The following is a 12,106-nucleotide window of genomic DNA, read 5'->3' as shown; positions in this document are numbered from 1 at the left end:
TAATTGCCAAAATCCTAGTAATTAGAATAAAAAATTATCTAGGGAAAATGGTTTCTGAATACCTGTCCACATTTGTTCTAAGCAGACAAATAACTAGTAATATTTTATTGCCACATGAAATCATGCATATACAATCAGAAATATGAAAGCTGGTATATGCCTAGTGGCCTATAAAATTGATATAGAAAAAGCATATGATAGGCTAGAATGGTTATGTATCAGGAAAACATTCGAAAAGTTTGTTCTAAATAAAAAATGGATTGACCTAGTAATAGAATGCATAGCCTTAGTTAACTATGAAGTGCTATTAAAGGGATCTCCTAGAAATAGATTCAACCCCTATCCCCATATTTTTTAAATTTGTTCTCTGTAGTAAGGCACTGACAAGACAAATTATTAGAGCATTTGGAAAAGAAAAGGCTCATCTTGGGATACAAGTAGCTAGGGCTAGCCCAAATACTCCAATTCTCCAATTTGAGGATGAATACATGATTTTCTCAAAATCCTTCATTGAAGCTATCCTCAAAATTAAGGACATACTAGAAAGGTATGCAAATGCATTTGGGAAACTCCCAAACTACCAAAAATGAGAGATTTACTTCTCAAAAAATATGCCTAGAAAATTTAGGAAAGATATATAAAAAACCATTAAGATTCCAGAAAAGAAAATGGGAGTATAAATTTAGGTATCCCTATGATAAAGGGAAGAGTCAATAATACCACCTTTAGGCAATGGTAGGAAGTGGAAACTTGGAAAGACAAATGAGTGATAAATCTACCCATTAATTCTTTTCTGGAATGGATGAGAATGTAATAGATAGCAATATCATGACAAATAACCCAAAAAATTAGGACTGAACCAAAATGAGGAAGATACTCCCAAAAGAGTTACTTAATAGAACCTAATCGATTCCACTTCCCTCTGAGGACAGAGAAATTAAAATAGTTTGGGAACCTTGTTGTAGTGGAGAACTTACTGTCAATTCAGTATGCACCATGCTGAATGTAGAGGAACCAAATGAATCACTAATTGTATGTTTGGTTTGAAGGAAAAGGTAGGAAAAGGAAGGGAAATGTAGGGAAACCTTAACAAACCTTGTATTAGGTTTTCTTGCCTTTCCTTACTTTTTCCTTCAAACCAAACACAGACTAAAAGAATTGTAAAAAAGAAAGAAAAAAAAAAAGACCACATTCCCCCTTGATCTCAAGTTTTTGTGGCTAGTCATGAGGTACAAATTACCTACTGAAACTTTGTTGAAAAGGACTATACATTGATCCTGAATGCCATGTGTGTGGAGAAATGGAAAACTTTATGCATATCTTCTTCAATTGTGAGATTGCTAGGCAAGTTTGGGGTGCTTTAGGAAACCAACTTGTATGATGCCCGGACTAGAATAATCACCAAATTATTAACTTTTTAAATAATTATTAATTGTCTATATTTTGTATACTACTTTTAATAATTTTTACAATACAAAAATAACAATAATTAATTTATCTAGTTGTTCATCAAACCGATGAAACTGACCAACCTACCCCAACTCAACTTGAGTTGATCGATTTCTAGTATTTTTAATTGGCTTTGATTCAACAGTTTCCCAACCTGACCAAGTTGGATCAGTTTTGGTTTGGCCATTTGTTAACCAACCAAAACCAAACTAACTTGACCATAGATATATATTAATATTTTATATTTTAAATATATTTTTTAATACAAGAAAGTGGAAAAATTCCCATATTCCTTAGTCTAATATATTTTATATCATTAATTTTTTTTAATTTACTATTTAATGATACAACTATAATTTTATAATTTTTAAATTTAAATTTAAATTTTAAGTTTAAATCTTTTGAACCAAATGGCCAAAGTAAAAATTAACCCAAACCGATACAATCCGAGTTGGTCGGTTTTCACTAATAGTGAGTCAGTTTTGGGTGACCAACTCTCCAACCTGACCAAGTTGATTTGGTTGGCCAAATAGCCTACAACTGAATCGAACCAGCCCATGAACACTCCTATTTTTAGCTAAATTTATAGTCTAATCTCTAATAAATAATAATAATTTAATCTCCAATAATTATTGAAATTTTATAGCACAAATACACAATTATTGAAAATAAATTAAGAATGAAAATAGAATAAAGAACTTATAGAAATACAATAATTATAAAATTACAACAAATATTGAAAATATATTATATTAGTCAATATAAATAGTGTAATCACAAATAATAGTTTAATCCCAATAAATATTAATGAATAAATTATAACAAAAATACATAATTACAAAAATAAATTTAGAACAAAAATATAAAATGAAATAAGTACAATAAATTAAATTTAAAAAGTTAAATAGTAGTAGTTTAATCTCCCATAATTATTGAAAATTTTTTATAAAAAAAACAAAAATAGATTTATACATATCTATTATAATTACTTTTTTACTTTTAAGAAAATTTTTAAATTTATTACATAATATCGTTATTTATTATATTTAGTTATCTAAATATTTAAATAAATTGCAAAATATTTGAATGTCTTCGTTATTTGAATTTTATTTATTTTAAAGTTAGTACAAAATGTTAAATATTTTGTTATATAATTATTTATCTATTTTTAATATTTTTATTTAATATATTTAGTTATTGAAACATTTAAATAATATTTTATTTTTAATGTAAAATTTTTATCATTTGAGTAATATTTAAATTGAATTAACCATAAAATTTTAATTTATATTGTTAGTACATAGTTTCATGATGAATTTTGTAAAAATATAATATTATTAATAATATAAATATTATTAAATCTATTATAATTATTTTTTGTGTTTTTAATAAATAGGAGGGTTCCACTGGTGCTAGTTGGCAATCTGGTGGAGTGGATAAATAGAAGTTAGAGATAACTTACTAAATAAATAAGAATTATAGATTATTTAGGAAAAAGTAGGGGATGGTGGTGCTACTTGATTAGACATTAGAAAAGCAAATCCCTCTTTCTTTATCTATTTGTTGTTATAGATAATTTAGCCTATGTTGTTTGTTTATTGGTTTAATGGGCAATTGTGTGGAATTAAAAATAAAAAATAAAAAATTCAAGAAAAACAGGAAATTAGAAAAGGCATTTGGAACAAGGAGAGGCATGGTGATGTGGACAACCTTACTTTATATATATATAAAATAGATGAACCCAACAATTTGAGAGAAATAGAATATAGTGTATATAAATATTTGCTTTTGGGATAATTTTGTTTTATTAATGACAGATCATGAACAACAATCTCATACAACAGTTAGGGCTTGATGGGTTGCTTTAGAGAAATCTAATGAGTTTTAGTAAGTACCAGGACAAAACCAATTAGTCATCATCAATCTAATGAGTTTTAGAAATTCCTAATTAACCCACCTCTTCAGACTCAACCCTTATCTGCTTTTTTATCTACCAAAAACAAAAGACCCTTATCATGTTTCCTTTCTTTTTATTCTCTCATTTATTTCCTTTTGGCGGTTAATCGCCCATGTTTTAATTTTTCTCTTCTTTTTTTTTTTTCGTTTCATGTTCTTTTCTCTTTTTTCTTTCTTTCTAATGTTTATAATATCTGGTTGGATGAGTACTTCAACGCCAATCTTATTCTGAGAATCAAACCAGACCCACATATTGCCATACATCGAAAAATAGATCCTTTTGACAAAGATGCAAGAAAAAAAAAATGTGGGAGAATGATCACTGCAGAGAATAGTGTCCAAAAGTTGACTTGCCCACCATCCCTAATGGCATTGGACCGTTGGCCCTAAAGTGGGGACACTACTATAGACCTTGACCTAATAGAATATGTATTGTAGAATAAGATCCAATGATATTGACTACTCTAATCTTCAGTATTTTCCCAGAATCGATCTGGTGTAGGGTTCAACCCTAATGTTCATTACTTGAGGTACTAAGGTTTTGAATTTGGGCCCCTATGAAGACTGATTTTTTAACAGAAAAAAAAAAGAGATAAATTCTTAAAATAAGAAATTCCAAATGCAGCCTAAAATGATAAGAGCTTCAGAGTTTTAAATAAAAATTAATAATAAATAATTTTAGTTAGTACCCAAGTTAATTTTGAGAGAGTCTAAACGAAATATATTAATCAAAGTATAAAATGGTAATGTTGGGGATATTAGTAAAGTGATATTGATACTTTAGTAGATAATGAGATAACTAAAGGTGTTAAGGTTCTCCTGACAGAACTCCATGTGTCACAAAGCATTTTACTTTTCTTTCTATTATCTCTTTTTCTCACCATTCATTAGAGAGTGGGGTAGAGAGAGAGAGAGAATGAGAGATTACTAACGGTTTTAGAAAAGACAGTCTCTTTATTGTTGGTAGCTACTTTGAATCTTTATATCATGCGGGAGAATGTTGAGCCTTTGGCTGAGTCAAGACAAAATTGAAAAGTGAAGGGAATGCCTCAGGTCTCTCAATCACTATTACTTTCTTCTTTTCTTTTTCTTTTCCATTTAATTTGTTTTGTAGAGAAAGGAGAGAAAGAGAGAAAAGAAAGTGAGTAGATTCTCTCTCTAAATAGAAGGGTCCAAAGACAAAAAGATCAATGTGTAGTATAATTATGACAGAAGCAAGATAAATGTAGCATGAAAATGACACCTAAAGTCAGTTTTTCAATAAAAGCTATCTAAACCGAATAGTCAAATTCTACAAACATGACCTCACTGAATTGAGAATCTCTGCAATGGATTTTCTGAGCAAAACCCAAAGAACAAAGGGAAGATGCAAGCGTGCTAAGATGGTTAAAGTCCATGGGGGGATTTGTGTCATCAATTTTGGTTTTTAATTAAAATTATTCCATCTTTATATGTTTATATATCTATCCAAAAAAATTAAACAGCCCAAAAATAAAAGAGGCAAAACTGATTTGAGTTTTATTCATTGCATGGTTTAGTGGTTCAACTGTTTGGGTCAAATGGATGATTTTGAAATGTCAAAAATCAAAAAATATAAAATATAAAAATAGATGAAATTCAGAATAGAAAAAGAAAATTATAGAAATTTTGTACATAGAATAGGCATATTACTAATATTACATATTTACCATGTTAAATAAAAAAAATAAATATAATAAATAAATGACCAATGATGTTATAAAACATGGAAATTTCCATGGTTAAAAGTTCAAAAGAAAAAATAAAACAATAGAAAAAGAGAACTAATAATGAAACCTGTCACTTGCTGAGTGGATCAAACAGTTCAGTTGTTCACATGGATAGGTTATTGGGGTTGTTGACTGAATCAATATTGTTTTATTTATTTATTTGTAAGTAAATAGTTCAATCTGACTAACTAGTTCAACCACCGGTTATTAAAAACATTTGGCTACGAATTTGTTAGGTACCATTCATTTTCGGTATTACAGCTAGATTTTAGTTTTTTGATAGAATAAGAGTTGTCATTTATGACCTTCTATATCATATACCACTAGCTTGATAGGAGATCATGTTAAAGCAATACCAAAAAATAATAATAATATCTCATTTTCTATCTAGTACTACGAGTTTGTATTAGGTGGTATTTGGATGATAATGAATTTTTATCACTTATATCAAAATCTACTTAGATAAATAGTTATTCCTTTTAACTTTTTATTTGATTATGCATGTGTTTGATTTCGTGGGAATTTATGGATATATCGTTTATTTGTACTTTTTCACTTTAAACGTTTATTTTTATTTTTTTTTTCACTTTAAACTTTTCTTGTTTTTGTTGTTTGGTTGGGCTTCACTTTAAATGTTTTTTACTTTCTATCTCAGATTAATACCCATTAAAGTGTGTCATATCAGCATTTGGTTTCAAGAAATGCTAGGGCATTTGAGGAAACAGGAATTTGACGTTTTCCCAAATGTCCCATGCACAAAAGTCAAAAACATTTCAGTTTTCTACCGTTTATTTGATAAATGGTAAAATCAAACAGTTGTTTCATTTTACTTCATATCCAATAAACACCAACGCTTATATAACGCTGATGTAACGGGGTTTTTTCAATAAACGCACACGAAACCAAACACAACCAATATCTAAACTTATATCTGAAACGTTGCCCTAATCAATAAGTGATTGAACAATTATGCAAATGACTATTGTTCATACCCATGTTCATTTTTAACTGAAACCAGAAAAAATTCCATTAAGATAATTCCATTAATCATTGAAGAAATGTGTAAAAGATAGTGGAGAGTCAGTCTACAAAAGACATAAATTACAAAGTTCGGGTCGGGTTTCCTCAACTTTTTCCTGCACCTTCAATGGCACTATGTGACCAGCAATGCCCCATTAAATGCGCCGCGAGTTCATTGTCAATTATATATGGTCAGAACTTGATCCAACCCGGTTGCCATCTGCATGCCTTGAGTTAATGTAATCATGATATTCAGTTTTATAATAAATAAAATATATATATATATATATATATATCTATATAGAAGATGTGAAAAATGGGAGGGGCTGTTTGATATATATTTTGATGTATTTGTGAATATATATACCTGATTCTTGGGTTATTCTTCTTTTGAATACATGCATATAATTATTGCATGCATGTATGCCAATCTTACTCTCACTTTTAAGGTTTTTTTCTGAGTAATGTTGGACCCATTAATTGAGTTAAGCAAGGTTTTCAAGACCGGACCGGACAGGGGACAGTCCCGTCTCGGGTGGAACGGTCCCACCGTTCGGTCTGAATGGATGGCCCATTTCCCAAAAAAAAGAAAAGAAAAAAGCAAAAGAGCGAAAAACCATTCTCTGTGTTGACAGTTCAACAGTTTGACCGCATGGATCAGTGGCTCGCTAACCAAATTAATGATTTTTGGCCAAAAAACTATTTTGGGGTGAAATGGAACCAGTGTTCCTGGTTTTTTTGGTCCGACCGTTTAGTCTGGTTAGATTTTGAAAACCCTAGAGTTAAGGACAACTCATGCCATTAGCTTTATTAATGACAAATTTTGGGCACCGTATTGAAAGTCCCCTTAAATTAATGTTGGAAGGAGATTCAAATTTTCAAGAATCTCTCCTCTCTCCCTTATGTTCTTGTTTTGTCTTTTTCTCCTTCCTCTTATAAATGCATGGGAAAACTCCTTGTCCCACATGCTTGGGAAAGGAGTTGTGTTTGAGTATATCTATAGACTTGCTCTATCTATGGGTAGGGATAGCCCATATAGGAGTGTCAATGGTATTTGAAAATCCGATTCGAATAATTCGAATATCTAATTGGTAGAATTCGTATATCCTATTCATATTGAATAATGAATAATTAATCGGATCCAAATTCAGATATGACCTGATTTGATTTGATAAATATCCGAATTTGACTGATTATTTAATTTTTATATATAATGTATACAATGTTTTATATAATTTATATATATAATAATTAAGTTATATAAATAATTTATATATTTATGTACTTTATATCAATAAAATATTTATTAATTATCTAAAATAATTAATTAATCGAATCAAATATTCGAATATTTAACCAGATTCGAATTCAGATATTAATTTTCAATATCCATCAGATATCGGATTCATTGCCTGATCCAATTTGAATTCGATCCGTTTACACCCCTAGGTAGGGACCCATAGGAGGAAAGCCCTATAGATGTTCCCATGCATAAGAAAGGGGTTGGGGTGCCTTTCACACACGTGCGTCGAGCTAGGCCGGGTTAGTATACGGGTGTGTGTGCATGTATGCGTGTGTCCCACCAAATCAGTTTTTTACCTTTGACTGGTTTAAACAGTTTGACTTTTAAATTTCAAATTTATTAAAAAAAAACATTTTCTTCTTTTTTGTGTCTCTTCGAATAGGTGTAGTGTTCTGAAGAGACATCTCTCTAAAAAGACACTTTTGTGTCCATTCGAGTGACTAAGAACACTTTATAAAGAGAGTGTTAATTGACCTAGAAACACAAATCAGTGCATGCAACGTAGTTCTATTCTTTGTCGATGTCAGATTTCTAAGCATCATTCCCGATGGTTCATGGAGGTCTAGTAAGTGAGTGCACACTTACTAGTGACCTGTGGGCTGTTTTATCTTGGTGACCAATTTGCATTCACTTGTCTAAACCGTAGGGGGCAAATGTGATTTTAAGGAGAATGACCAAGTGGCACGACTCAGCCCTCCTCTTTGCAATTTCTTAGATTCATCACCGTAGTTCTGCAACACTACCATCTCTTGGTTTGGAAATTAAGTGATTACCGACAAGTTCCATTTTGACTCTATTACTATTATTATACAACAATTAATTAGCAAGACTACCTGTTGTTAGATCAATGAACTATTCATTGACTCTTTTAGTCGTGTAGTTCTCAGTTGGTGTACTGTTATTGTTTTGTAAGCAACTTGATTTCATTCAAGTTTGGGTCTAGTGATGAGAGATCTAATGGAGCTTTCCTGTTTGCACATGTTATTCCTACACATATATGCCATGCATATTGAGATTGGATTTCGTGATCACAATTTTTTTTTTCACACTATCTTTATAACAATTGAAACCATGCACTGGAAATTTCTCTGTAATTGTATGTTTTTATTTATGGGAAGATATTTCCAATTTACAACTTAAAATGTTTTGATAACAGTGTAAAAATAAATTTTGTGAGGAGGAAGTTTGGATTGCCAATATCAGCAGGCTGAGGCAATATTGGCTTTTCATGGATTTTTGCCTTTCTAATTCCATGATTGGAGGTGATGATAAAGTTAATTGCTGATTTTCTGTTGATGGAATCTCATGAACCATCACGGTGGCTTCAAACAATTGGGGCGATTGCAGAAGTCTATTGCACATGTTTGTCAAAGCAGCATTATTTCTTATAGAGTTAAGACTTGGTGTTCTATGTCTGACTTTTAATGTCTTATATTGTAAAAGATCATATTTCTGAGCAAGTTGAATGTCTGCTGATAGTGTTTGATCCACTATCATATATATAGTGAGTCCCAGTCTTATGGTGAGATGTGTGGTGGGTGTTAGATCAAGTTGGTAGAGGGTTAGAATGTGTTTTGTTGGTGGAAGATCCCAATACCGAGACAAGTTCTTAGTAAAGATATCAGCTACTTAATCCTGACCAGAGATGTAGCTCACCATCAAAGAGCATTTGAAGAATCATATCACAATAAAATGATAATCACCACCACATGTTTGGTGCAAAATTTGAAGTCCAAGTGGCACCAAGTTTATCACACCATTAGGTAATAAGAGGTGACAGGGAATCCAAGATCAAGAAGATGACTTAACTAAGTGGAGACATTTGCAAGCGCTCACAATTCTGACTTAGTTCTAGACCTTGCAATTATGAGCACCTCGAAATCACAAGATTTGGTCCTAAGAAGATACCACCATAATAACCAATGGACTTCCTATCATCAAGGCAACCTGCCCAATCGGCATTTAAAAAGGCAATGATAGGGAGGTCTTGAAGAAACTGGCAGACTTTGTTGATTGCAAAGGAAACATTAGGCCTTGTCACTATAATGTATTGAAGAGACACAACAACATTGTGGTATTGAGATGGATCTAACAATGGGTCATCATCGTGTATTGAAGGAGCAAGATTAGATGGCAATGGATGTAGAAATGGGGACTTGGAGTTTTTCATATGAAATAAGTTTTCATTTGGTTCTTAGGGAGAGAAATTTTTTTTGCCCCAAACCAACAACAATCTGCAACACCAGCCTCTTTTCCTCATTTCAAAATTAAAGTGTTTTTAAAATGATGTGGTAGATAGCTATTGGTTTGGGACAGAAATTTTTTTGTTCCCAGGGATAGATGATGCGAGCTCGATGAGAAGAAAGAATCAATGGGGAAACATAGGTGCTTGAGCCATACCATTTCCAAGGGTAAATTATAGAAACTTCCCCTGAAATTTCTCACTTGCTAAAACCTCACATGTGTTAGACAGTATATGCCCTTAGCTCTAATCAGAATGATGTACATTATGACATTTATTGTAAATGAATAAAGTACAAATTTGATTCTTGTTATAGTGGTGTGTTTCTGTGTAATACCCGTAAACTTGACACTTATGAGACTCCTGCTAATTTAGAATGTTCGCAGTCGTTGGATAAGTTTGGGGAGATTTATCCTGCCATGACTGACACTGATGTTCCGCCAAATTGGTTGAGATGGCTTGTCTCAGCTGCCAGGGTGAGACCTGAGGTACATGCAGTGTGGGTTTTCTTGAAACACTGGATCAGACCAAATTTCCAATATTGCCCTAGACCTTGGAGATTGATAGGCAAAACTGGAAAGTTACACCTGACCCCTAGACTCGATTATGATACTGCACTATGTATCAGGTTGGACTGTCTTTGATATGCCAATCAGTGAGATCCTTAGAGGGGTCAAAACCTAGGTATGTTGGGATAGTCTGAGAAGTCATCTAACTGGGTGATCATAGTGACATGATCAACCCCTTTGTCGGACAAAGGTAATGATCGGGGATGCATTCTCTCTGATGGAAACCAAGACTGCCGGCATCCGATTTCAATCGTTGAAATTTGTTTTGCAAAATATATTTATATACATATATACATATATATATATATGTGTATATATATATATATATATTATGGTTTCAAAATGTTTGGAAAAGGTTTTAATTCCCGGGATCCATGTGAGTAGAGAATGTAGCATTGTTCCTTGCAACCGAGGGAGAGGTCCTCTCTTGCCGAGCAGTGTTTGATCATTATGGGCTGAGAGGTTAAGTGTAAGACCATTGAGGATAATACCTGATGGGCTAATCTTGCATCTGCCCGCAGTCCCTGGGTTTTTATAAGGTGGCTTGGCCCAAGGACCACTTAGTGTAAGTGTTGGGCTTAGGGGGTTCACTGTCCATAACAGTGTATTCAGCCAGGCCTTCTAACAATGGCTGGGCTAAACCCATGTGGCTGATGTGTAGATCAATGTTTGGGTCCCACGCCATACAAAGAAGCCCAATTGGGCAGCAGTTTGAAAGGCTACTGAGCACATAAGACTTATTGGGCCTAAAGCCCATTTCGAACTGGTTTAGTTAGACTAATTAAAGAGAGGGACGAATCTAGGATTATATCAGCAGATAGGATAGGGTCTTACCCTATCCACTCAAAGAGTCTAGATCTAAATAGAGATTTGGATTTGGAAACCTCCTAATGAGATTAAGAGATTGTTGATCTAATCTGCAGATAAGATAAGGACTTATCCTTATCTCTTAAAGAGAACTCCTTATCCAAATACTGATTTGGATTAAGAAACTCCTAATGAGATTATGAGCTCTCTTTAAGGCTATGATAGGAGGAGGGGGCGAACCATTCAATCCATCCCAAAAATCTCAAAGCCCTCAGAAATCAGACCTCAGATCACCAAGAGAGAAGACAACTACGCCATCTTCTGTTCTTGCGTTCTCCTCCAATTGCCACTTGTTGCCAATTCGATCTCCAGTTTTATAGGAGCGATCAAGAATTGTTCTTGATATCAGTGTTTGGAGAAAGGCTGATTTGAAGTCACGTTCACAGCCTCCATCAAATCCTTGCTGAAGGGTTTGGTTCTTGGGAAGAACACTACTGATTCTACTCCACCCTACACTATGTCATCTTCAGTGGGAGCAAATTTTGGAGATTTTCTTTGGACGTGAACACCTTCATTTGGAGATACTATTTCTTCGTATCAGGTATATACCTCTCCTACTTTTGGTTTCAGATCTGGTTTGGTTTAGGGTTCAAGATTGATCATTGAAAATGCAAATTTTCTAAAATAGGGAATGTGATTCCTAGATGGGGAGAGAGGAAATTTTTGAAATTCCGCCCAACCTACTAGTAGGGTTCGGCCATCCATATGATGAATCTCTCATCCCTTCAATGGTATCAGAGTCATGGTTCAAATCTTGAACCAAATTAAATCAGATCTGAACCTGTGCAAATGAGCAGAAGGCATTTTACCTGATTTGCGCAAATTAGGGGTTTTCTAGGAAATCAGTTCCTAGTTAAAGGGCAAATGATTTGAAATTATTTTTTTATAAATCTAGAATATATTTATAATTGTTCTTTATTATTTTCTTGATTTATGGGTTGTTCATACAAAT

The sequence above is a fragment of the Nelumbo lutea genome, chromosome 5 (genome assembly GCF_056320005.1).
Source record: "Nelumbo lutea isolate HS-2025 chromosome 5, American lotus-T2T, whole genome shotgun sequence".
Lineage (NCBI taxonomy): Eukaryota > Viridiplantae > Streptophyta > Magnoliopsida > Proteales > Nelumbonaceae > Nelumbo > Nelumbo lutea.
This window is presented reverse-complemented; position numbering follows the sequence as displayed.